Raw genomic sequence first — 24803 nt, 5'->3', positions numbered from 1 at the left:
TGGTGCTCCAGTTTGGGATGACCAGCTTGACTGGCTTTGTGTACCTGCGCCCAAACTCTCAACATGCTTTGACACTTCGACATATTTTGCACCCCCAACACCTGCCACCACATCATCCACACCCTTCCCAGGGGGACCACCTCCTGGATCTGCTCCAGGAGGGCCCCTTCCAAGCTCTTCAGTGTCCCTCTTGGCACTGAGTTAGGAAACAGGATGAGGCTGGCAGAAGACCAAATGTAGATGGGTGTGGTAGGTCAAGAGGGCCCCTGCCAAGGGCTGTGGTCCATAGGAGAGCTGGGCAGCTACTAACAGTGCCAGCCATGTGTCACCATGCACCATGCACCATGTGAAACACCCCAGATCAACTTCAAGGTGTGGGATGCAAAGAGCCCTGAGCTCCATTCAAGCACCCCACTAGTGTCCTCACCCTCATGTTCCCACAGCCTGCCAGGGGCCAAGGACCAGAGACAAGCCCACCAAGTGGGGGTAAAGGCTCATGCCAAGTTCTTGCAAAGTGGCGGAAGCCAGCTGCAGGAGGGAAGGTGGAGATTCAGTGTGGGTGACCCAGGGTGGCAGGAAGAAGACTCACTACAGAGATGGCAACTAGAACCTTGCAGTATCTTCCCTTATAACTCTGCCTTGTCTACTCTGTAGAACAGAAGACACCCACCACAGCTATGTGACTCAGCTCCAGGTCCATAACTTCTCTTGGCCTCAAAAGTAGAAGCCCTGTGCCAGGTTGGCTGGCACATGCCTGCAATCCCACTGACTTGGAGTTTGAGGTAGAGGAATTGTGTATTCAAGGCTACCTTGGCAACTTAGCAAGATCCTGTCTCAAAATAATAAATGGGGCTGGGGATGTAGCTCAGTGGTAACTTGCCCTGGGTTCAACCCCTGGGACCAAGGGGGGAAAAAAAGTAGAAGCCCTTTCTTCCCAGCTATAGGGTTAGCCTTGGGAGGTTGACCTCCCCCTTGCCCTGTAGGATAAGGCAACCCCATAGCCCTTAGGACCTGTATTCCACAAAATCTCTTGTACTTGGCAGGTGGTGGAACTGGAAGCCTTGCTTAGTCTGTAGGAGCTGCAGGTTGTGGAGCCACAGTTTTCTGAAGGCCATGGGCATCCTTTGGGTCAGTTGAGAAACACTGAGCCCTGTCCCAAGTTCCCATGCCCGAGTCTGTGCAGAGCTTGGTGTCCTGATCAGCTGGCCCTTGCATAAATCAGAGGCTACCAGGCCACAGGAGAACATGCCCAGTCTGTGGGAGCTTGCAGATGGTCCCTGAATCCATGGCCCACCTGCAGCCATCGCCGGCTATTAGACAGGCGGCCCTGACACGTGGCTTCAATCACAGCAGGGCTGGGAGGAAGGGGGGCCAGACTGATGTGACTCTTCTCTTCCCAGACCAGAATCCAGACGGGACAGCACACCCAGCAGCAGGCCAGCCCACCCAGCGCTGCTGCCTGCCAACTGTCTGCCTTTGAACTTGGGGAAATCGGAGGCAGATGCCTGTGGTCAAAAGAGAGTGTGCAGGTGGGGCTCAATCCTCTGAGGGGACAGGAGATAGGGAGAGGGGCTGGGCTGGCCACACTGACCTCCCTAGGCACTTTCATGTGCCTGTTGTTTGCCCACGGCTCAGCTAAGACTCATCCATCCCAGGATGGACCTGCCGAGCAAATGATCACCCCTCCCTCAACACACACACTGACTCCGCAAGGGGAGCATCCGCGATTACTGACCCTGGGGCGGCACAAGAACATCACCCCCGACCCAGACAAGACTCCTCAAAGAGTGTTGTCAGGAAGGGCCTAGTGGCCTTGCCAAGTGACCTCTGCAGCTGTCCAGGAGCCTCGAGGCAGAGGAACGCCCTGCCTTTGTGCAGGGTCAGCCAGAGGCCTTGGGAGGCACCGCCCACCAAGCCGGGCCTGTTCCCAGCCTGCTGAGGAAGGCCAGGCAACCAGCATGCCTGGAATGTTCCCAGCATCCAGCTTCACCTCGGGCCAGAACGGCCCCTAGGTCACCCCTGGAGCCCCACGCTGCTTGCTTGCCCCTGGGACATGGTCCAGGGCAAAGCTGGCTCCCTGTCTATACTTGGTCAAGAATGCACTGGGGTCTTCCCAGGACAGACAGTACTGGGACAGACTGTGATGTGGAAAGGGAAATGCCCAACACCTGATGGTCACTGCTCAGGTGTCCTGGATAGACTCAGGTAGGAACGCTGGCAGTACCTGCAGAAGCCGTACGATAAAGCTGCCACTTCTCAGGGCCCTTGGGCCCCTCCAGCCCCTCTGGTTCAACGCTATGAACAGTTGCCTTTTTGTTTACTGTAGCAGATTGAGCATCTTTAACCCAAAAATCTGAAATACAAATGCTCAAAAGTCCAAGACTTTTTGAGGGTTGACATGACAGCCCAAGAGGAACATTCCACATAAGATTTCATGGATAGGTCCCAGCCAGAGTCCAAGTGCACTACAAGTCCTGCCTACAGGAGTTTCAGACTGTTCTCTTTTTTAAATATTTTTTTTTAGAGAGAGTGAGAGAGGAGAGAGAGAGAGAGTTTTTTTTTAATATTTATTTTATTTAGTTCTCGGCGGACACCACGTCTTTGTTTGTATGTGGTGCTGAGGATTGAACCCGGGCCGCACGCATGCCGGGCGAGCGCGCTACCACTTGAGCCACATCCCCAGCCCTCAGACTGTTCTTAAGTGGCCCTGAGGCATACATGAAGTGTGTGTTGAGATGTACATCACACCTGCAAGATGAATATGTGTATGTAAACATTCCAAAATCCAAAAACCAAAAATCTGAAATCTAAAACACTTCTGGGACCAGCATTTCAGACGAGGGATGCTCGTCTGCTTTTCTTTATTTCTCCCTGTGTTTGGGGGTGGGTAGGTATGGGGTGGACTCAGTGCCACTTGCATGTTAGGCAAGCACTCTGCACCGAGCTTACCCCACCCTACAAGCTGCATGAATACACTCTGAGACAACTTCTTAAAGCCCAACATACTTTTCTGTAGGACACAATTATTACTAATGGATTTGTATTGAACAGGTAATCCCAGATTCAAGTTGGTAAGCACTGCCAAAAGCCAAAAAAACAAAACCTGAAAATAACTATTTCCACTGTGGCCAAGTGATACTGCAAGGAAATACAGAGTGTTTTTGTTCAAAAAACAGGCAGGGCAAAACCTCACAGAACACTGGAAAATATTTAATATTTAAATATGATAATAGAATGACGATATGATTTTTGGTACCAGGGATTGAGCCCAGGGATGCTTAACCACTGGGCCATATCCCCAGCCCTTATTTTTTATTTCGAGACAGTGTCTCACTAAGTTGCTTACAGCATTGCTAAATTGATGAGGCTGCCCTCAAACTTGTGATCCTCTGCCTCAGCTCCCTAGTTGCTGGCACTACAGGCATGCACCACTGCACCTGGCTAACATTTTCGTAAGTTTACTGTTCTAGAAAGAGTCTTAAAAACTGTTGGACGCTGCACTGTGCTCTTAGCCCTGCTCCTTCTCCTCTTGCTGCTGCTTCCTGCTCTTGGCATATCCATCTCTGTATAGATTCTTGAGATGCTGAACTTACTGAGTTCCATCACTTTTTATTTGGGTTTGTTATACAGCCTAAACTAACTGATCCACAGCCAATTTGTGGCAGTTGGACCTGGTTTAATCTGTCACCAAGTTCTGGGCGTGGCCGCCTCACACAGCTGCAGGTGGCAGTATCCTCCAGGGGCCTGGCTTGTTCCTCCGGGCTGTAAATGCGCATCCTCAGGCTGACCCTCATCTTTGCTACCAACAGCATGAACCTGCTGGGCCTGGGAAGAAGCCCCTCCAAGGACACAGTAACAGTCTTCCCTGGATGTTGGGCCAGCAGATGTCTTGTTTTCTTCCTAGAGGGCTGTGTTCTGCTCTCTTCTAGGAGGACGGTCCGGGAGTGGTCTCAGATCTACAGGGTAACTAGTGCCTCTGGACTGGAATCTGCTGCAGCTGAGCTCAGGGCCTCAGTTTCCCCACTGTGATAGGAAAGGCTGCAGCAGGTCTTCCCTGACAAGGTCATGTGAGCTAGGCCCATGGGGCCTTTTCCTGTAGACACATTCCCCCATCCCCCCAGCACAAGGGAGGTGCAGCTGGTTCTGATTACAGGGCCCCAACTCTCCTTGGTGAGCGAGCCTGTCTGGCAGAGGCAACCCAACCAGCCCCTCACCCACAGTCTAGCCCCTGGAGGATGGGGTCAGCTGCTCCTAACTTGCATGGCCCCTGAAGACAGGAGCCTCCCAGGAAGTAGAAGGTGAGCCTTCCCACAGGAGAGCTCTTTGCATAGCTGTGACCTCATGGTTTTTTGCTCTGATCTTGGGTGGGTGGAGCGGGACTGCATTTTTTCCACTTCAGTGGCCAAAGAGCATCTGATCTGAGCACAGTAGGACTTTATGGAATTATAGAAATCTCCTCTCCTGGACCCACTAAGATCTAACTTCCTTTGCCCCCCATGAGGTTCCACCCAGCAGAATGGGAGAGGTTCCCCAGGCCCCTCTCCTCTTGACTTGCCTCCTGGGCTCTGTCTGCCTCCTGGGTTGGGGCTGAGCATAGGGACTCTTTCTGGTGGTGTACCATGCATCCCCTGGGCACCTGGAATCATGAGGGCCCAGGGCCAACACAGGCCCAAGCACCCTCTCTCCCCCCATCCCTCCCACCACAGGGAGCCTCGGCATCCCAAACATGAAGTTAGGGCAACACAATAGAGACCCACCCTTGGCACCCTACAAAGCAAGCTGCTCCTGGAATGTCAGCAAGGCCACATGGACTCCCTGCATGTCAGCTGCATATGCAGGTAGGCTGAGCCATGTGCTCCTTTCCTGGGGCATGACAAATGGACCGGGGCCACAGAAGCCCTGAATTCTCAACACTGGGCCTAACCTCAAAGGAGGGTGTGGCTAAACCAGGACCCTGACTCCTCAACCCATATACCACAGTCTAGACTTTCTACCTATTTCTCAGAAGTGATCCTCACAACTATCCAGGCATACTGCTTGACTTGGAAACCTGACCTCCATGGGAAGTTGTCAGACTCTAGCCTCTGAGAGGGCCCTACTGGAAGCAAAGAGCCAGGCTGGACACTGAGCTGCAAGAAGACCTGGCACTTGCTGAGAGTTCATTCTCCTGAGGTCCCCTCACCAGGTGGTCTTTGGGGTGGCAAGTCCCCAATTCTCAGCCCCCTTGGAAGAGGTGCCCAGCTGGTATGGGAGCTGTCCTGGGAAGATGCCGGATGCCAGCTAATAGGGCCCTGCACCCTCCAGGACAGGGCACTGTGGGGCCAGGGAGAGGCCCTGTGAATGTGAGCACTTGTGCCAGGTGTGCAACAGTCTGCAGTGGCTCAGGGTCACACAGACATGCCAAAGGGGAAACTGATCTTGCAGCCCATTTAGAGGCCTGTCAAAACTCTGCCATCTTCAGTGAAGGCCCCCAAAAGCAAGCTCTGGGCCTGGGGGCCTAATGTAGACCTGGGAATTGAGTAATGCCAGTCTCCCCACCATGCCAGGTCACATCTGAGGCTGCCCCACTACCTCTTCTTCCTTCTAAGGTAGAGCATCCCTGGGGAGGTGGAGTTGCCCTGCTGAGGTGGAGCAGCTCTGGGGAGGTGAAGCAGCTCTGGTGTGATGGAGCAGCTTCTAGGGAAGTGGAGCAACGGGGATGCTGGCCCCTCCCAGGTCCTGAGCTCACCTTCTGTCACACCCCTCTGGCCTCCAGTCCCAAAGGACTGTCCAAAGTGACACCCTGCTTTGTCATGATCTAATCTCCCAGCCTCAAGGGTCTGGGGAGGATGCTCCTGTCCTGTCAGGAGCTCCCCTCCCCTTGGCTTCCTCCCTCGCACATTGTGCTCAGAGGGCCTCAGTCCCACAGGATGAAGGTGCTGCTGCCTGGCTCCTACATTGTGTAAAGCTGGCTTTCTTGGACATGAACTGAATCTGCATCCTTACACACTGAAATAATGTCTTTGAAATTCTTTAAATTCAGGAGATGGACAGTGGGGTGTGTTTTGTAAAAAGCTGCAGTCGCTTTCTTTCCTGGCACAAAGATAAAGGAGACTTCTCTTCAGCCACCATAGCTGGGCCACATTCTTGGTCCCTTGAGTATAGTGAGTGCCACTCCTTGAACCCACAGGCAGGCTTCCTAGGCTTGGCCCCACGTCCCTCCCTCTGGAGTCAGCATGAGTGCGCTGGTATCCCAGGCTCAGAGGGCAGAAGTCTGACACCTTCCCCAGGGGTGTTATTGTGGAGGGTACCCAGACACAGTGCTGATGGCTGCTGGGTCCTGGCCCAGAGCCACCACCACTTTGTGAGCTTCCCCTCGCCACAGCAGAGACCTGCCACTGAGACTTCCCTCACCTGGCTTTTTAATGGAGAGTGAGTGAGGGCTAGGAATACCTGGGGAACAGTCACTGGTGTCTCACCTGGAGGAGTGAGGTTGGGAGCCACTGGCAGGGGCCAGGCTGGCCTCTGCAGGGATCTCCACCATGCACTGCAACTGAAACATAATGCACGCTCAGTTATTGGCTCGGCATGTGAAAATGTTTTCTTGACAGGCATTGTCGGTGTTTGATTTCAAAATCAGTCCTTTCAGGTTGACCACTTTCCTTGTGTATTTAGAGGTAACCTGGGCTCTTCGGTGTCTTGCAAGTCTAGGAAAAGGGGTAAGTAGGCCACTATCCACATAAGGCATCCTTTCTTGCTAGCCTAGGTCAGGATGCACTGATTCTTTTCTTTAAACATGGAAATGGCTTCACAATCCTCACTGAACAGATAGGGAAATCAAGGCCTCAAGAGGGAGAGAAGGAGATGCCTAGACTACACCACTGGAATTTGTCTCTTGTCCATCAGCCCCTCTCTAACCCAACACAGGATAGAGACAGTGACACAGGGGATGTCTAAACACAAACCCTCAAAGTACACTCTCTGGTCCCCAAATGGTGCTTGACCTTGGGGAGACAGCCCCCAACATTCTACCAGTGACCCTCACAGATGCCAAAGCCACAACCTTCACTGGAGGCACAAGAGACAGCAATCACACCTGAGCTGTGTGTGAGGTATCACCCAAGGGGGACTGGAGAGGGTGGACCCTGACTCTCCCTGGTCCCAGCTCTGGCAGGGGCCCTGGGGTCATGAATGTACACCTGAGTTGGTGGTGGTTATTTTTCTGCCTGCCTGTGTGAGCATGTGTCAAAGCCTAGCAACAGATGAGAGAGGTTCTGCAGAGAGAATGGAGCTTCCTGGGAATGTCCTTGTAATAAGAACACACGTGCCACAGTCATCTAACCTGAAGAAATGGAGGCAAGGGGACTTCTTGAGGCAAAATGAAGAGAAGTCTATAATTTGTTCTGTTAAAATGATTCTTGACCACAGGATCAATACTAAGCTAGGTGTCAATAACAAGAGTCGCTCTACCCAGGGTTGTACATCTGCCCAGATGTCCCTAAAGAAGTAACTTCTGTGCAAGGCTGCACTCTTCTGACAGTCCCTGCATTAGTCCCTGTCGCCAAGCAGCCAGTGCGGGAGCTGTTCAGGCCTCCCTGGCTCTGCTTTGTCGCTGTTTTAAACCTAATAGTTTTCAGTAGGTCCACGAGTCTCTGTGTGAAAGGGCATGTGTGCGTGCAAGGGCATGTGCGCACACACTGCTCTGCTAGGGGCTGAGCCTCCACTACACTTGACTGGGGGTCAGAGAGGTGCTGGGGACTCTCCCCACGGTGGTTTTGGTGGACCGGCCCCAGGAACTGTGGCATGGAGGCACATCCAGCGTGAGTGGCCAGGAGAGCTGACTCAGAGATCTCCCCCTCACAGGCCCTGCTCATGAGTATGGAGTTGGACAAGGCTGAAATGAGCACAATGAGTGTCCCCCAACAGTCCAAAAACACACTGACATGATGCCAGGCTGCTCTCAGCACTCCAGTGGCCCCAAAGGGTGTCAATCATGATCTCAAAAGACAGACTCCCAAATGCTGAGATCCTCAAAGAGCAAAAATCCCTGAAATCTAAAATTCCCAAAATTGCAATCTCAAAAGATTAAAATCCCCAATATTACAAGCTGAATTCCCCCAAACTGCAAATCCCATAGGAAAAAAAGGGGGTGCTATATTCAGGATTGTATCTCAGAATCATGGGCAGCACCACAATTTATGGGAGGTTTTGTCACAAAGACAATACCTTAGTAAAAGAAGTCAGTTCAAATGTATGTTCTTGATCTCACATTGGAGACTTAAGTGGTTATTTTGTGTCTACTGTGCATACTAAAGGTCTGCAGAGGAGATAAAACAGAGAGCAATGCAGACAGACAATTTATTGATATAATGCTGATATAAGGCCAGTTCTTTTGTCTTATAATCCTTCCACAACCTGAAATTTGGTTTATGGTGCATTTATTTTTAGCACTGCTTGAGCCTGACTTTCTCTTTTCTTTGGACTGAGACCTCCACAAAGGATGAGTGAGTTGCCCTGTTCTTTTCTTCACTGTATCCCTAACAGCAATGCTTGACCCCTAGCAGACACTCTAATAAATGTCTTATAAAGGGATTCAAATCATTTTTACAAATATACAGTGTATGCATAAAGCCTTCAGTACTAGAAAAAAGGGGGTTCACCACACTACCATATCACAATTTTCTATATTATTTATTTTATCTTAGCATCACTTCCAACACTGGAGGTATAAGTTGTATTAAAACTTTTAGAGAAAGTTCAAATTCATTTTGTGCAAATTTGACTCAGAGAAAATGCATTGACATGCTGACTTTGTGTGTACGTAAAATAAATGAAGAGATGCCCTTTTTGTACATCTGCATTTATAAAAGACAATTTCTCAAGATCTGGGCTCCCTGAGTGACTGCATATTCAGTGGTAACCAATCTCAGTTTTTATCAATCTCATCAAAAGACAGTATTTCAGATGACTGCAGTTATAAACCTAAATGTGCACAATTACCAACCATGGTGATAATACATTTATATATTTTGCTTTTTGACCTATTTCTTTGTAATATTGTTTACTTCCTGTAGCTACTAACCCCGTGACTGTTAGTACATCTGAGTGTTCATGTTTGCAAAAATGTGTATATTGTTATTGCCTATTTTATTCTGTAAAGTGGCCTACGAAGTATTCTCTTGTGTTTTCATGTTTCTCAAATAAATCTGCTTTTTTAAATGCAATTTGATGTCTTTAAAGAATTTATTTTTTTCTAGAAATATATGTATGTATAAATATATATGTGTGTGTAAATATATATATATATATATATATATATATATATATATATATATATATAAAATTTGGTATCACAGATTGAACCCAGGGGCCCTTAACTACTGAGTCACATCTGCAGCCATTGTTTACATTTTATTTAGAGACAAAAATCTCATTAAGCTGCTTAGGGCTTCACTAAGTTGCTGAGGCTGACTTTGAACTTTTAGTCCTCCTGCCTCACCCTCCTGAGCTGCTGGGATTACAGGCATGTACCACTGTGCCCAGTCCAGAATTATATTTTTAGGATTTTCTAACTCTAAAGTCAGAGTTACAGTGTTTGGGATTACAGCCCAAATCAAACTGAAAATTCATCCAAGGCTCTTGGACTTGGGCTCTGCCCAATACCCACATTCTGTCTGCATGTCTGAGTCCTGCTTGAGAGTAATCTCCTTTTCCTTATGGAGATTTAAAACACAAAGCAGGGAAGAATACTCCTATCCAGCATCCATTCCCTTTCCTTCCTCTCACAGAGTGTCAACTAATAGATTTGGAAATGTCCCCTGGAGGTTTAACACCAACAGGTGTGGGCTCTGGAGGGGACCCATAGGTGGGAATGTTCCTACACAGAAATGACTGAAGGAGGATCTTCAGGGCCAATGATAGTAAACTGGTGTTTGGATGTCAACTCCATCAGTAGAGAAAAACAAGGGAAGAACAATCCCCAGGAAGGGATAAGGGACGCCAAACTTGCTTTTAGCAATGAAACAGATGAAGTCTGTATTTTAAATTCTGCAAGTATTGATGTATGCTTTAGTGTATAACATTTATAAAGACAAAGACAATAAGTAAGAATATATTGAGTCACATAAAAATATGAAATCTGAGATTGAGTCTCAGCTACAATGCATTCTATGGGTTGTGCGGTAAATTCGATGTTATTTTATTTGACTGGTAATATCAAAACACATTTTGATCAGATTGAACTAGAAGCTCAAGAGAAGGAACACTTTCGTTGCAAATCATTCACAATTGCTTTCTGGGCATGGTCATCAAGAAGCTGGGTATGGTGTTATGTTACAGTCCCAGCTGCTCAGGAGACTGAGGCAGGGGGATGGCTTGAGCTCAAACGTTCAAGGCAAGCCTTGGCAACAGTAAGAACTGGTCAAAAAAAAGAAGAAAAAGTCAGCAGGAGACACCCCAAACAAGACCTTGAAACCAGCCAAATATGTGAAAGCATTCAGTTCAAACACAGGGCCAGGGCCAGAGCCAGGATCAGGGCCAGGGACATGGGCACTGAGGCACCAGGGCCATATCAAGGAGCCCTGGACCAGCTCTGCTTCTACTTCAGAGAACCCTGAGGCCTGTGCTTGAGGAGTCATGGCGTGGAGGGAGCCTCTCTCCTCCCACTCCCAAGCTTACCTGTGTCTATGTCGGGAGACAGCAGACACAATCACTGCCCCATGACTTGGACCCCAGAAAACTTGGTGGCCCCTGCTGAGCTCAGTAATAGCCAGTCTACTTTGTCTTCTGTTCTACCAAATGGTTGTGCTGTTGTTATTTCAGCTTTTAGTGTTCTGTATACAGTCCTGCTTGGCATAATACTATTTTAGCCAATGATAGATGGCTTGTATAGTGGAAGTCCCCTCAGACTATATATTTGAAAATTTCCTATCATGTGACTGATCCCTGCAGTTGTAGTGCAATGTGTTCCTCTAGTGTTTGTAGTGAGTTTGGGAGACCGGGTGGTGTTCGCATAGGACTCAGCATCCGGGCCTTTCTTCCCCTACAAGCTGTGCAGGGTGGGGGCAGCACCTTGGTTCTCTGTTGCTAATGACATAACACCATGGGCTGGGTGGGCCATGGAGAAGACAGATTTGCTGTGGCCCGCTGTTCTGGAGGCCTAAGGTCAAGGCACACGCCTGGAGTGGGCCTGCTTGTCAGCAGAGTCCCAGGGTGGTGCAGGGCACCACGGGGCTTAAGACAGGGGATGGGTGTACGTCTCTTCTGGTCTCTCTCTTACAGAGTCACCAGGATTCAGTCATGAGCTTGCCTAGCCTGGGCCACCTTCCCAAGGCCCACCTCTGAAAACCATGGTGGACAAGCTTCCTCCCTCTTCGCACCTCACAAGGGGACTGCCTTCCACATACGGAGCCAGGGCGGAGGAGCACTCAAACCATTTCCAAACCATGGAACGAGACACTGTCAACAGCACTGATGTCCAGCCCCAGTGTCACAGGGGCCTCTGGATGCAGGTGCAAGAATGGCTCCCATCCAAGCCAGAAGTGACCAGGCATAGGGTACCTGGCCCAATATTCTTTGCGGGGTCTGTGTGAGCCCTGCCAGCCATTCAGTAGGGCTCTGGGGATCTGGCAGGAGGTGGCCTGAGTCCCTCTCTCAGCAGTACAGATGGGTATGGCTGCACTGTCCAGAACCCACCCAAAGTCTGAGGGCTGGAGGTGGGGTGCAGATGTGAGGCCCACCTCTCATAGGGAGAAATAAAGGGGACACTACATGTCAGGGTCTTTGCTCCTCGGTGGGTAGGGGCAGCAGAAGAAACAAGAGCTGGACCTCAGAGGAGCAGCTGCACCCCAGAACCTTCCAGGAGAGGGAGGAAGAGGCTGCAGCTCATGCAGGTGGGCTCTGGGAACTTGAGTCAGTTCTTGTTGATGAACTGCTGGACCCTCTGACACTGCCCTCCCTCAGAAGGCGGGGCTGTGCATTTCCAGGGTTCCTTGAGGGCAAGGTCTGCTGACATGGTTCTGGGTGGCCTAAGATTGTCTTGATTTTAGCACTACAATCTCAAGTCCTGGAAAATTCTCCTGAAGTCCTGTGGCAACCCCCAAGCTAGGAGTTGAGCAGGTCCAGTGGATACCACCCCACACTCTCTCACACATCCTGGTACACATGTGCACACAGGTATTCACACACACAGACCTGAATATGCCCATCACAACTGTACAAACACATATACACACACACCACAAGCACGCACACCCCAGCACACAATCAAGTATACAAACACCTGAGAACACACTTAGGTACACTCCTCACTCTTGCACACATCCTCACTCTTGCACACATCCCCCCCAGCACACTCCTCACTCTTGCACACATCCCCCCCAGTACACTGGCCTCACCCTTGGGTGTGCTAGTGCTCACCAGAGCCTGGAACCCTGACAGTCACTGGGGGAGGCTCTGGGGACAGCCCAGGAAGCCCTCACACCACCTCCTCCCAGGCTCTATCTACCAGACCATACCTACCTCTGCTGAGGCTAGAGAGGCCACTCTGCACTGGGAAGTCCTGGGACTTGTGCCCTGCATTTGTCAGCGTGTCCCCTGGGAGCTGGGACCTGCCTGTGCAATCTAGCAGTTCCCCGCCAGTGTGGGTGCAAAGGTCACTCAGCTCCCATGCCTCCTGGCCCTGGGCAGGGTTTCGCCAAGGGATGGTCCTGTCCTCCCATACCTGAACAGTCAGTTCCCTCCCTCCGTATGCTGGGCTCGAGATGTAGGAACCCCCACCCACCAGTCTTGGACACCCTTGCTCCACTCCCCTTATTCCCTTCCTAAGCCCCCACCATTGGATGCCCTTGCTCCCCGGGGTCTCTACCCCAGTCCACCGTCCCACAGTGCCCCTAAAGCGGACACCGTGTGCCTGGGGCCCCTCCTCTACCCTATACTGCCACGGTGGGTGGATGCCCTTGCTCCCCTGGGCTCCCGGGCTGCCCAGCCAGTGGCCTGATCCATCCTTGGGATTTGAGGGTGTCTGCACGCAAATGAGCGATAGGCCTCCCCACAAAGGACTCTGTGGACTCTTTACCCACTGGGTGTGCAGCAGGGCGGTGTTCAAATGGGCCTCTCTCTCTTTTTATCAGGCTCCAAACATAAGGAAGGAATTAATCTCTGAGGAGGTATCATTTCCAAATCTAGAGATTCTTGTTTTGGAAACGTCTCCTTTGGAAAGCAGAGAATTGCGGAGACTCATATTTATTTGTTCAGGCAGTGTGCTCTCCAGGACAGCCTCTGGAGACCAACATCTGCTTCTCATGAGAGCCAGGGAGTTGTGGTGCCCAGCACACTGGCACCGCATCATGCAACCCGCTGGTCCACCAGGCGGTCTGTCAACAGCCCTCACTGCTGGTCACGGCAGAATTTCAGCCACAGACTAGCTCTGCCTGCTGTACAGCCTTTCCTCTTACCAGAGGTTGTGATTTCCAGGGTTTCAGTTGGCCACTGTCTGAAAATATTAAGTGGAAAATTCCAGAAATGATTCTTTTCTGAGTAGCATGGCAAAATTTCACACTCCCTTGCTCTGTCCTGCTCATTTGGGATGTGAATTGTCCCTTCGTCCAGAGTCTCCATATAGTATATGCTACCTATCTGTCAGTACTTGGGAGCTGTCTTGGTTATCAAAGTAACCATGTTGGTGTGTAGGGGATGTCAAAGAGAAGCCAGGAAGTGCTTCCTTGAGGCAGAAAGGTGAATGTTTTTGACTTAAGCAAAGGAAAAAAATGAATATGAGGTTGCAAAGATCTACCATAAATTGTTAATCTCTTACTGTGTCTGATTTATAAACTTCACCAGTTATGTGTCCACAGGAAAAACAGTAAAGCTAAAGGGAATGTAGGGAGGAAAGGAAAAGGGGAAGCACTGGGGAAAGAAATGGAGCAAGTTATATTCATGTAACATAATCATGTATTCATATGTTGCCATGAACCCCATTATTATGTATGATTATAATGTGCTAATAAAAACCAGGAGAGCTAGAGTTTGGTACTATCTGAGGTTTCAGGCTCCACCAGGGGTCTTGAACATATCCCTTACAGATAAGGGGATGCTGTATGGTATTTCACAGTCAGACGAAGCCAGCCAGGGAGGGGTCATCCTGTCCTGGCACCCCAGCACATTCACTGTGGGGCCACAGGGAAACTCTTCATTTCCCCACCCAGAAGGCCACCCTCTCCTAGATGCAGCCAGGGACCTGCCCTCCTTGTGCCCTGGTCTATGGTTCTCCCTCCTGAGGAAAGCCCTTGTGTCCAGATCCTTCCTCTCTGGACACCAGCCCCCTGAGCCCAAGACAGCTTCTTTCTCCTCTCAAGGAGCAGGGTTGGGGGAATTGAATGATTTCAAAGCCAGAAAAGTCAGATTCTTCTGGAGCCCAAACATGAGCTCTGTGAGGCCAGGGGCCTTGTAAGATGTAGTTAGGAAGATGGGATTTTGAGCTGCAGTGTTACGAGGGGTCCCAGAAGCCCCCATATCTATTTTCCCCCAAAGCAGAAACTATGTTTCACATAGCTCGAAACATCAGAAGTGTATTCTCTTAACTCCCAAGGCCAGAATTTGATATCAAGGTATTGGCAGGCTGTGTCCTCAACTGGGGTTCATCTGGGGCTCCCCCAAGTTATTCTAAGTTGTTGGCATAATTCAGCTCCTTGTGGCAGTAGGGCTGAGGGGTCTCTAGCTACCCTGGATGTCAGGAAGTGTTTCCTTGAGGTAGAAAGGTGAATGTTTTTTACTTAAGCAAAGGAAAAAATAGATGAGGTTGCAAAGATCTACCATAAATTGTTAATCTCTTACTGTGCCTGATTTATAAACTTCACCAGTTATGTGTCCACAGGAAAAACAGTAGCCTAAAGGGAATGGGGGGGTGTCTGTGTAGGGTGTCCTGACTCCACAACCTCCCTAGTTCCATGGTCTACAACATGAAGTGTGCGAGAGCCAAAGGCAGTTGGGAATGGATTCCCCACACATGGAAAGGACTGAGGTGAGGTGAGGCAAAGAGAGCTCAGAGACCAAACCCCTCATGTCTCCATCTCCTCCCCACTTTTTCCTCTGTTGGGATTGATGTAGCCATGAGGCAACCTACACCTCTGACCAGTGAACCAAGCATGATGTCCTCCTTTAAACCAGCCTGCGTGCTGGGCACGATTCCGGGGCCCACAATTCCTCTGTCTCTTGCTGACTTCACAGCCGTAAACACATCTACCACAACATAAACCATTAAATTAAAAACATGCCTGACATGTGGAACAAATCCTGACGTCTCTGTGCACAGGCTATGCATTTACTGTCTTTTCTCACTGCAGGAAAGCCCCTCCTCTCCCTGGCCTGGAAGTTGCTGTGGCTGCTGAAATCACTCTGTCCGGGAGCTCAAAGCCAGCAGTGCCCTTGGAGGTGATGAAGCACCAACTGCCTCCTCAGCAGAGATGAAGGCACCAAGGGGTGGTCCCACTTATGGCTGCACTGTGTCCTTCGTCTCCTGCTGACACCATCATGGAAGCAGGGGGTGTCTGGGAGCCTGTCAGCTCTGAGCAGCTCCTGGAACAGGAGCAGCCTTCAGGAAGAAAGTTTACCACATCTCCGTCAGCCTCTGAAGCCACATGAGGAGGACAAGAGGAACTGCGAAGTGGCCCACACAAGTTGGGTCGACTAGTCTTCCGAACTGTACATGGGAGGCAGGGACATCTCCACATTACAGATGCAGAAACAGATGTTCAGAGAGAAGTAACTTCCTGGGGTCCACAGTCCATGTGGCACAGCTAGCATTAAAGAAAAAGGCCTGATATACACAGGAGAGCCTCGGGTTTTTGAGAAGGCTATAGCAGTAGAAACATAGTCAGTTTGGGCTGAAAAGGTACAGCGGCAGGACCAAATCAAAAAGGGGTGGTGCAAGTGAGAGTGGCAGCTAGAGCACGGCATCCTGGGTGGAAGAAACACAGAGACCCGGAGGTTCCAGCCTGGTGACCACAGCTCTTATGAGTTATCAACCCAACACAAACTAAGTGCTGGTGAAAGGTTCTGCAGATGTCATCAAGGTCCTGGATGAGTGGATCAGAGACAGGAGAGTCCCAGTGGGACTTGCGTTGTCACACCAGCCCCTTTAAGACCAAAGTGTTCTCCAGGTGGTTGCAGGAGAGACCGAGGTCTGCAGCAGCAGGAGGAAGATTTGTGCTGCTGCTAGTGAAAAGACAAAGGGACAAGGGTGGAGGACATCCAGGGTAGCTGCAGGGAATACCTCAGCCCTACTGCCACAAGGAGCTGAATTATGCCAACAACCTAGATGAACTTGGGGGAGCCCCAGATGAGCCCCAATTGAGGACACAGCCTGCCAACCCCTTGATATCAAATCCCGGCCTTGGGAGTTAAGAGAACCAATTTCTGTTGTTTCAAGCTCTGCAATTTGTGGTACTTGTCAAGGTCACCCTGGGAAGTGAATACAGAAGTGGTGAGTGGCTTTAACAAATGTATAAACAAAGTGGCTCTGGAACTAGGAAGATGAAAAAATGGAGACACATGATGGAAAAAGTCTAGGCTACCTTGAGCAGACTGTTGGTAGAAACATAGATGTTAAAGACTCTGCCAGTGCCTTCAAAAGGAAATGAGGAATATGTTATTGGAAACTGGAGGAAACTTGTTATAAACGGTAAAGCAGTTGATTGAAATGTGTTCTCCTGTTGAGTGGAAAGCAGAACTCATAAAACATATACCTGAGGAGATTTCTATGCAAAGGGTTGAAGGTGTGGCCTGGTTTCTCCTTGTGCTGTTTATAGCAAAATACAAAGGAAAGAGATAAATCAAGGACAGAACTATTAGGAAAAACAAGCGAATATAGCACTTAACAACTCTGAGGAATTCTCAGCCTGTCAGGGAGCAAAGTTGCTAAATTAGGATATTCACTATTAATAAAATGCTCTGGAGAGAAGGCCAGGGTGGCTGGACAAATGTGGTGATTAGTTGTGGCTCATGGTGTACGCAGCCATCTCAACAGAAGCAGTAAGAAAGATGGCTCTTCCTGGGAAAGGGCTGTAAAGAACTTCTTGTCTAATGACATTAGTGCCCATGATATGCACAGGAGACCTACAAGAGATTTGAGAATGTTTTATCATCCAATACACAGGCAGCTTGGACTGAAAGGTACAGACAGGATGAAGCAAAAAAGAAATGTTGGATTTCCAGAATCCTACAGAAAGGAGAACAGGCTGATAGAGCTGGTGGGCTGTGGACAAATTCTATCCTTAAAGGAGGAGAAAGAATGACTCCAAGGGTGGAATTTGGGGCCCAGAGGATTATTTTCAAGGCCTTGAACCTAAAGAAATTTGCTCTGCTGATTTTTGGACATTGCTTGGGATGGATGACTCCTCCCTCCCTGCCTCCTCCTCCTCCTCTTTCTTCCTTCTCTTACTTTAAAATCTGTTGTAGGTTCACAAAATCTGAGTGGAAGATTCAGAGTTCATATATACCCTGTTGCTATGACATCCACACAGCTTCCCCAGTGTTAAAACAGATCTTCCATTAAGCAGTACATTTGGTACAGTCAGTGAGCCCACATTACATTGGGGTTCATCCTAGTGTTTTTACTCTTTGGGTTTTGACCAATGTGTAGTACTGTTTTGCCCTAAAACCCCTCTGTGCTCCCTCTCTTCCCCACAACTCCCTGGAAATCACCCATCTTATGTTCCCCTAGTTTTCTTTTCCACAATGTCATGGAGTTAGAATCACACCTGATGAAGCCTTTTCAGGTCGACCTCTTTCCCTTAGGCTCTTCCATGTTTTTTCTTGGTTTAATAAATCCTTTCTTTTGAGGGATGATTAATATTGCATTGTCTGAATGTATGCAGTTCATCCATTTTCCTACTGAAGGATATCTCAGTGGCTTCCAAGTTTGGGCAATTATGAAGAATGTGCATGCACAGGTTTTGTGTGGATATTAAGTGTTCAATTCATTTGGGTAATCACCAAAGAGCATAATTTCTGGATCATAGGGTAAGAGTATAGTTAGTTTTGGAAGAAACTGCCAAACTGTCTTCCAAAGTGACTGTACCGTTTTGCATTTTCACTAACAATGAGAATTCCTGATGTCTGCGTCCTTACCAACATTTGGTGGTATCTGTTTTGGAATTTGGCTATTAGAATATGGGTGTTGATTCTATGTTTCTACTAACAGTCTGTTTAAGGTAGCCTAACTTTTTCCTCATTGCTTTAATCTGCAATTCTTTAACGACATGAAATTAGAGATGCTGAACAACTCTTCATATGCTTATTTGCCATCTGTATATCTTCTTTAATGATGTATGCTAATACACATTTTTAATTACATTTTTCATTCTAATGAGCTTTAAGAGTTCTTTGTGTATTATGGATAATAGTTCTTTATCAGACATGTGCAAAGACTTTCTCCCAATCTGTGGCTTGTCATCTTTGTCTCAAGTGTCAATTGCAGGGCAGATTGTCAACTCATTCTTTCATGGATCATGGGCTTTGATGATAGTCTATCTAAAGAGAAGTTCTTTTTGTTGTTTTTATTGTTGTAACAGGGATTAAACCCAGGGTACTTCACCACTGAGCTACCTCCCCAGCCCTTTTTATTTTGAGACAGGGTCTCAAAATAATCATAAGTTACTTAGGGCCTCACTAAATTGCTGAGTTTGGCTTTGAACTTGCACTCCTCCTGCCTCAGCTTCCCAAGCTGCTGGGATTAAGGGCATGCACTACCTCGCCCAGCAATTTGAACAGCTTTTAAGAATCCTATCAAGGTAAGTCTACTGACAACATACTCTCTCAAGTTACTTGTCTGTGGATGTCTTTATTTACGTATGAAAGATAATTTCACAGGATAAAAATTGGTGGATTTTCCACTTTAAGTATTTTGCTCCATTCTCTTCTTGCTGGCGTGGTTTGGGAGGAAAAATCAGATGTTAGCTACTCTGTAACTATCGAGTGGTTTCCTCCCTCTGGCTTCTTTTGAGATTTTTAAAAAATATTTGATTTCCCTTTTTTATTTTTGAATATACTAGGTATAGGTGTAGTCATTTGGTACTTCTCCTGTTTGCTGTTCTCTGAACCTCCTGGATCTATATCTTTGTGTCTGACATTAACTGGAGGGAAATTCTCAGTTATTATCACCTCAAAACACTTTCTGTTCCTTTCTTTATTCTCCTTTTAATATTCCCATATGTGCATGTTATAATTTTGTAATTGTCCCACAAGTCTGGGTATTCCATTTCTGTCTCTTTTTTTTCCTTCAGAGTTTTCTCTTTGCCCTCTATTATGGAAGTTCCTATTCTCATGTCCTCAAAGCTCACAGACTCTTTCCAGTCTACTGATGAGCCCATCAAAAGCATTTTGATTTCTGTTAAAAGTCTTTGATTTCTGGCACCCTTTTTACTCTTAGAATATTCGTCCTCCTGCTTATATCATCTGTGTTTTTACACGCTGTGCACTTTCTGTGTGTCTTTGTCAGCTTTTTGGCTGCTGTAAGTAAAGGATCTGACCAACACAACTGTAGGGGAGGGCTCACAATTTCAGGGGTCTTAGTCCAGAGAAGTCCAGCTTCATTCCTTGGGCTCGAGGTGAGGCAGAACATCATGACAGGAGAGGGTGGTGGAGGAAAGCAGCTTACATCATGGTGATCAAGAAGCAGAGAGACTGCACACCCCAAATACAGATGCATACCCACAGCCATGCCCCATTCCCACCTCCTCCAGCTACACCTCTATCATGGGATTAAATCACTGATTGGGTTAAAACTCTTACAACCCAATCATTTCTCCTCTGAACCTTCTTGCATTGTCTCACATGTGAGCTTTTGGAGGACACCCTTAGCATAGCTATCATAGTATTTTTAGAAAGATCTTGGTCTGATAATTTCAAAATTCCTATTATCCAACTCGGTTCTGATACTAGTTCTGTCTTCAGTCTTTTCTTTTTTTTATTGGTGTATTATAATTATACATGATGGTGGGATTCATTATTCCATATTCATACATGCACATGAATGTACTTCTTTTAGTATGTAGTTTCTTTTTTTGGGGGGGGGGAGGGACATTATGTGCTAGGTAAAAGCAACTGCTGCACATAGGATTTTGGTAATGTGGTGTAAGATGTGGGGGAGGGAACTATTCTATAATGATTAAGTCTTGGTAAGTCAATGTCCCTGGTTCATGGACTTCACTATTGCTTCTCAGCACAGACCCTGCCCCCCAACAACCTCTCAGGTAAGATAGAATGGTTGGAAGGACCTGCAGTTGGATACTTCCCCTTTCCCAGGTCAGCCAGGCCTTTGTAGAATGGTTTCTCTTGAGGTCAGAGCTCAAGAATAGAATGCTCTTGTATACTTCAAAAATGGTTACTTAATATTTTCCCTGGGGAAGCCCCAAAGGGATCTTTCTCCAACATTTACTGTGAGAACATGATTGAGCTGCTAAAGGTGAACTCACAAAAGGCCATGGTCTCCCCTCTTACCATGTCTCCTGCGGTTTTATCTTTCAGGATTGAGTACAATGAGGCTCCAACAATTTGTCATTTATGGTGCAGATTTTCCTACCCCAATTTGGCCTCCAGAGAAAATTCTGACATGAGTTTCTGCTCCAGGAAGAGGGAATCTGTCTTTGCTGTCTGCTGCCAGCAATCATGGCGGCAGTGTTGGCCCTGTGACCTCATTTCCCTGAGAGATCTAGGAAAATCTGTTCAAACTTTTATTTCTTGTTAGGCAGAGGGATAACGCCAAGGTCCTCAATGCATGACTGCAAAGGGAAAGCCCAGTGGCTCCTTTCTAATTTCTATTTTTTCCTCTCATCATTGCAGTCATATGCCAATTCCGCCACTGGATTTTGGTAGCAGACATGTTTCTACAAGTCAGGTTCCACAGGTTCATGGATGAAAGGGTTTTGCCCCAAGGAGAACAAACACTGCGAATCCTTACTAACAGCAGATTCAGGAGACCACAACCCAGAGTGTGACATTCTGTGGCAGTGAATGGACATGAGAAACAATACACCACAGCATGAGGTTCTGTGCAGTAAGCACACAGGGGAGACTTCATCCCAGTGATACTGAGGACACCCACCACTCACAGCATGAGGTCCTACATCAGGGAGGTGTCAAGGGATGTAGGATACCCTATGTGTCACTCTGATCCGGGTCCTGGTAAATAGATGGGGAGCCATCCAAGCCAGAGACGTGGGACAGATGTGCATCCCTAGGTGGTGGGATGCCAGCAGAGATGAGTTCTTTGCTGTTGGTCAGAGGAAGTTAAGTGGGGCTGGGACTCACTGCCAATGTGTTCTCTAACTGCGGACCACACGCTCTGGGTTGCTGACAGTGAGCTGCACATGCTGCTCACGTGGGGTGCCTGGCAAGAGCGTCTTCTCCATTAGTACTGTCATGCCTGGCAGCATCCCCAGCACTGCCCTACTAGTGGTCTTCTCACCTGCAACTCCAAGCTCTGGAGCTGGCTTCTCCTTGTCTACCCAGGACCAAAAAGTTTCCTGTCAGGCAGTGTCCTTTCAGGGATGAACTAATGGGGAAAACAGGTGGTAATACCTCATATAGGAAACAGTCTATGCGACACGAGAAAAAGGGGTCAGTTTGAGCCTAACACCATAGTTTCCAAATGTCTGCATTTTACACTGTTGTAGCCCTAGACCTGCTCTTCAGGCTGGCTCTTCCTGTGTTGATCAGATCTAACGAACTTACAGAGAGGCTCTAAGGAAAACTCTAGAAGATGTAGGTCTTGGGGCAGGTGCACACTGCCTGTCCCTTTTTTGTCAAAAGTGCACAGAGCTCTCCTTCCACAATACCAGCATTTGATTAACAGAAATGCAGCATTCAACAAGGACGGACCTGGGTCCAGGTTGGACAGGCTGGTGCCCTCCAGGCCTCCTGGTATCATACTGGCACTCCACGTGTAGCCTCAATGTTCTCTGAGAGTTGTTTTCTACAGCCTCTGCATCTCTGACACTCATCCCAGGGCCAGCTCAAGTGCTGCCTCTACAGAAGACTTCATCCTGGGATTCCCAAGTAGAGTCCCTCGAGTCTGGGATCCTCAATGACCCAACATGTGGTTTTCCAGTCACCACAATCCTATCCCTATGGTCACTGCACTGTCACATACTGGAAGAGGCAGCCCATGGTCCAAACAACTTCCTGCAAGGTACTCCTGGGGCCCTACCTGTCATTATCTGAGGGATACCCACAACACAAGCTGCTGTACCCTGAACCTTGAAGGGTCCAACACCTGCTTTCCCCATGCCCATGCTCAAAGCACTAGCCATACCAAAGGTGAATTTCTGCCACCTGGGAGCCGGCTCCTTTAGTGGCAGGGTGTGGTCAGGAGTGCCCATGCACAGGGTAGAAGCTCTACCAGGGCAGCTGTGGTTCTGTGTGCAGCTCCTCCCCCGCATATCCAGTTTTCAGAGGGTTCTGAGAGCTGAAAAGACAACGTGGATGTAGAAATCTGTGGCCAACATGAGAACTGACTGAGCAGAACTTCTGCTGTGCACAGGAGGCCCTGGGTGTTGGGAAGCACCTCCAGGAGCTGGAGTATGGTGCTTTCTCCTAGAACACAAGAGGGATCACTGTGGGTAGCACTCCACCTCCACTCACCGGCCCTTTCTCAGCCTCTTCCTTTATTTTTTTTTAAACCTTCATTTTATTTGTTTTTTATTTTTTTATGTGGTACCGGGAATTGAACCCAGTGCCTCACACATGCTAGGCAATTGCTCTACCACCAAGCCACATCCCTGGTCCCCCTTTTTTTGTTTTTAATTGCCACAATAATGGCACCTATTGCCTTAGTGCCTGCTGAAGGGGGAAAACACCAACGTTTCAGTATGACATTTCAGAACAAGTCTACCATGTGTAATGGTCAGATCAGGGGTAATTAATATATCCATCTCCTTAAACATCCATCAATTCTCTGGGTGAGAATACTCAGAATCACCTCTTCTAGCTGTTTTGCAATATGCTACTCACTAGAGTCACTCTACCATGCAAGAGAACACCAGAATCTTTTCCTTCTAACTAGTTTTGTTCCTGTTTTCCTACCTTCCTTCTGACCCCTGGTAACCACTATCCACTCTACTTCTTGAGATCAGCTTTTGCAGTTCCACATGACCAAGATCACATGGTATGAATAAAGAAACTATGGTGTGTATACACAAAGGAATATTATTCAGCTCCCCCCAAAAGATGAAATCCTGTCACAGCAATATGGATAAACCAGGAGGATGTCATGCTAATGAAATGAGTCAGGCACAGAAATACAGGCACTGCCCATTCTTGCCCATGCAGAGACAAAAAGCTGATCTCATAGGAGTAGAGAGTAGAATGGTGATCACTAGAGGCTGGGGACACAGGGGAGAGGACAGATGGAGGGAGGCCAGATAGCAGGAACTAAAACACAGATAGAAAGGAGAAATCAGCCTTCATGTTCTACAGCCCTGTCAAGTGACCACAGTTCACAACAGTCTGTTATCTATTTTAGGAAGAAGAAGAGAGGATTTTGAAGTCTCCTAATACCAATAAATAACAAATGTTTGAGGAAACTGAAATGCTTATTGCCCTGATTTGATGACCACACTCATATACATGTATGAGACTGTCACACTAGAGCTCACTGTTAGCTTTCCACTGCTGTGACACAATGCCTGAGGAAAACAATTTAAAGGAGGAAAGCTTTGTTTTAGCATGGTTTCAGAGGCTTAGTCCATGGTTGGTTGTCTCTGTTGTTTAGGCCTGAAGTGAAGCAGAACGCCATGGCTGAAGAGTAGAGGGAAGGAGCTGCTCAGCTCATTATTGCCAGGACGGTGTGAGGCAGCAGGAAGAGGGGTGTGGTGCTGAGGTCAAGATGCACCATTCCAGGGCACATACCCAGGGACCCACTCCCTCCAACTAGGGCCACCTCCTACAGCTCCACACCTCCCGACACTCTACTCGATTGGAATTCTTCCATCGATTAATCCACTGGTAAGGTCAGAGCCCTCATGATGGGATCACTTCCCAAAAGGCCCCACTTCTGAACACTGAAGCATTGGGGACCATCCATACAGGAGTGTTTGAGGGACATTCCAGTCCAAACCATAACACCCACAAACATGCAGTCATTATGTGTACATTAAATACATAGATGGGTGACAGTGGCCTGCTGTGATGTGGCTTATGAAAGGATCATCTTTCTCTCTCCCAGGGGCCCCCTGGGAGAGGTGTGAGTGTCCTAAAACATAAAACATGAAGGCCAAGAGTAGGATGCAGCTGTAAAACCTATTTTAAAACTAGCTTTTCTGGGCTGGGGATCTAGCTCAGTTGGTAGAGTGCTTGCCTTTCCTGCACAAGGCCCTGGGTTCAATCCCCAGCACCACAAAACAAATACCACCACCCCCACCGCAAAAAATTATCACTTTTTTCCTATTACTGGAGAGACCTTGGGTCTGTCCAGAAGACAGAACTCTGTACTTTTTGTTAAGGGTGCTGTAACTTTTCTCTTGGGGGCAAAGGCCAGGCAGGTGTTTGCTGAGTGCTCTGGAGATGTATTGGACTTCGTAACGTACAGGGAGCGACAAGAGCTGTCCACCAGAGGAAGCCAGAGCAGGATGTGGTGGTGAGTCTGTGGCTGCAGTTCCAGGGCATGTCACTCCAGAGCGTGCCCGTGACGCTGTGATGGAAGAGCAGGAATGTGCAGTCGTGTTCCTTCAGGAGGACTTGGGTATTGCCTTAGTGCCTGCTGAAGGGGGAAAACACCAACGTTTCATGTTGGATAGCTTGGGCTGCAGCCCTGCAATGGCAGCACCAGG

General features: G+C 48.2%; 1 protein-coding gene across 1 annotated transcript in view; it reads right to left on the bottom strand.

The window, feature by feature from the left end:
- Positions 1-18285: 18285 nt before the first annotated feature.
- Positions 18286-24803, bottom strand: part of Snap47 (synaptosome associated protein 47) — a 66962-nt gene continuing 60444 nt past the window's right edge. The window contains exon 6 of the mRNA XM_026379955.2: positions 18286-24733. The gene's annotated coding sequence lies outside the window, so the exon portion shown is untranslated. The remainder of the gene's footprint in view (positions 24734-24803) is intronic.

This window comes from Urocitellus parryii, chromosome 1, assembly GCF_045843805.1.
Source record: "Urocitellus parryii isolate mUroPar1 chromosome 1, mUroPar1.hap1, whole genome shotgun sequence".
Taxonomy (NCBI): domain Eukaryota; kingdom Metazoa; phylum Chordata; class Mammalia; order Rodentia; family Sciuridae; genus Urocitellus; species Urocitellus parryii.
This window is presented reverse-complemented; position numbering and strand designations above follow the sequence as displayed.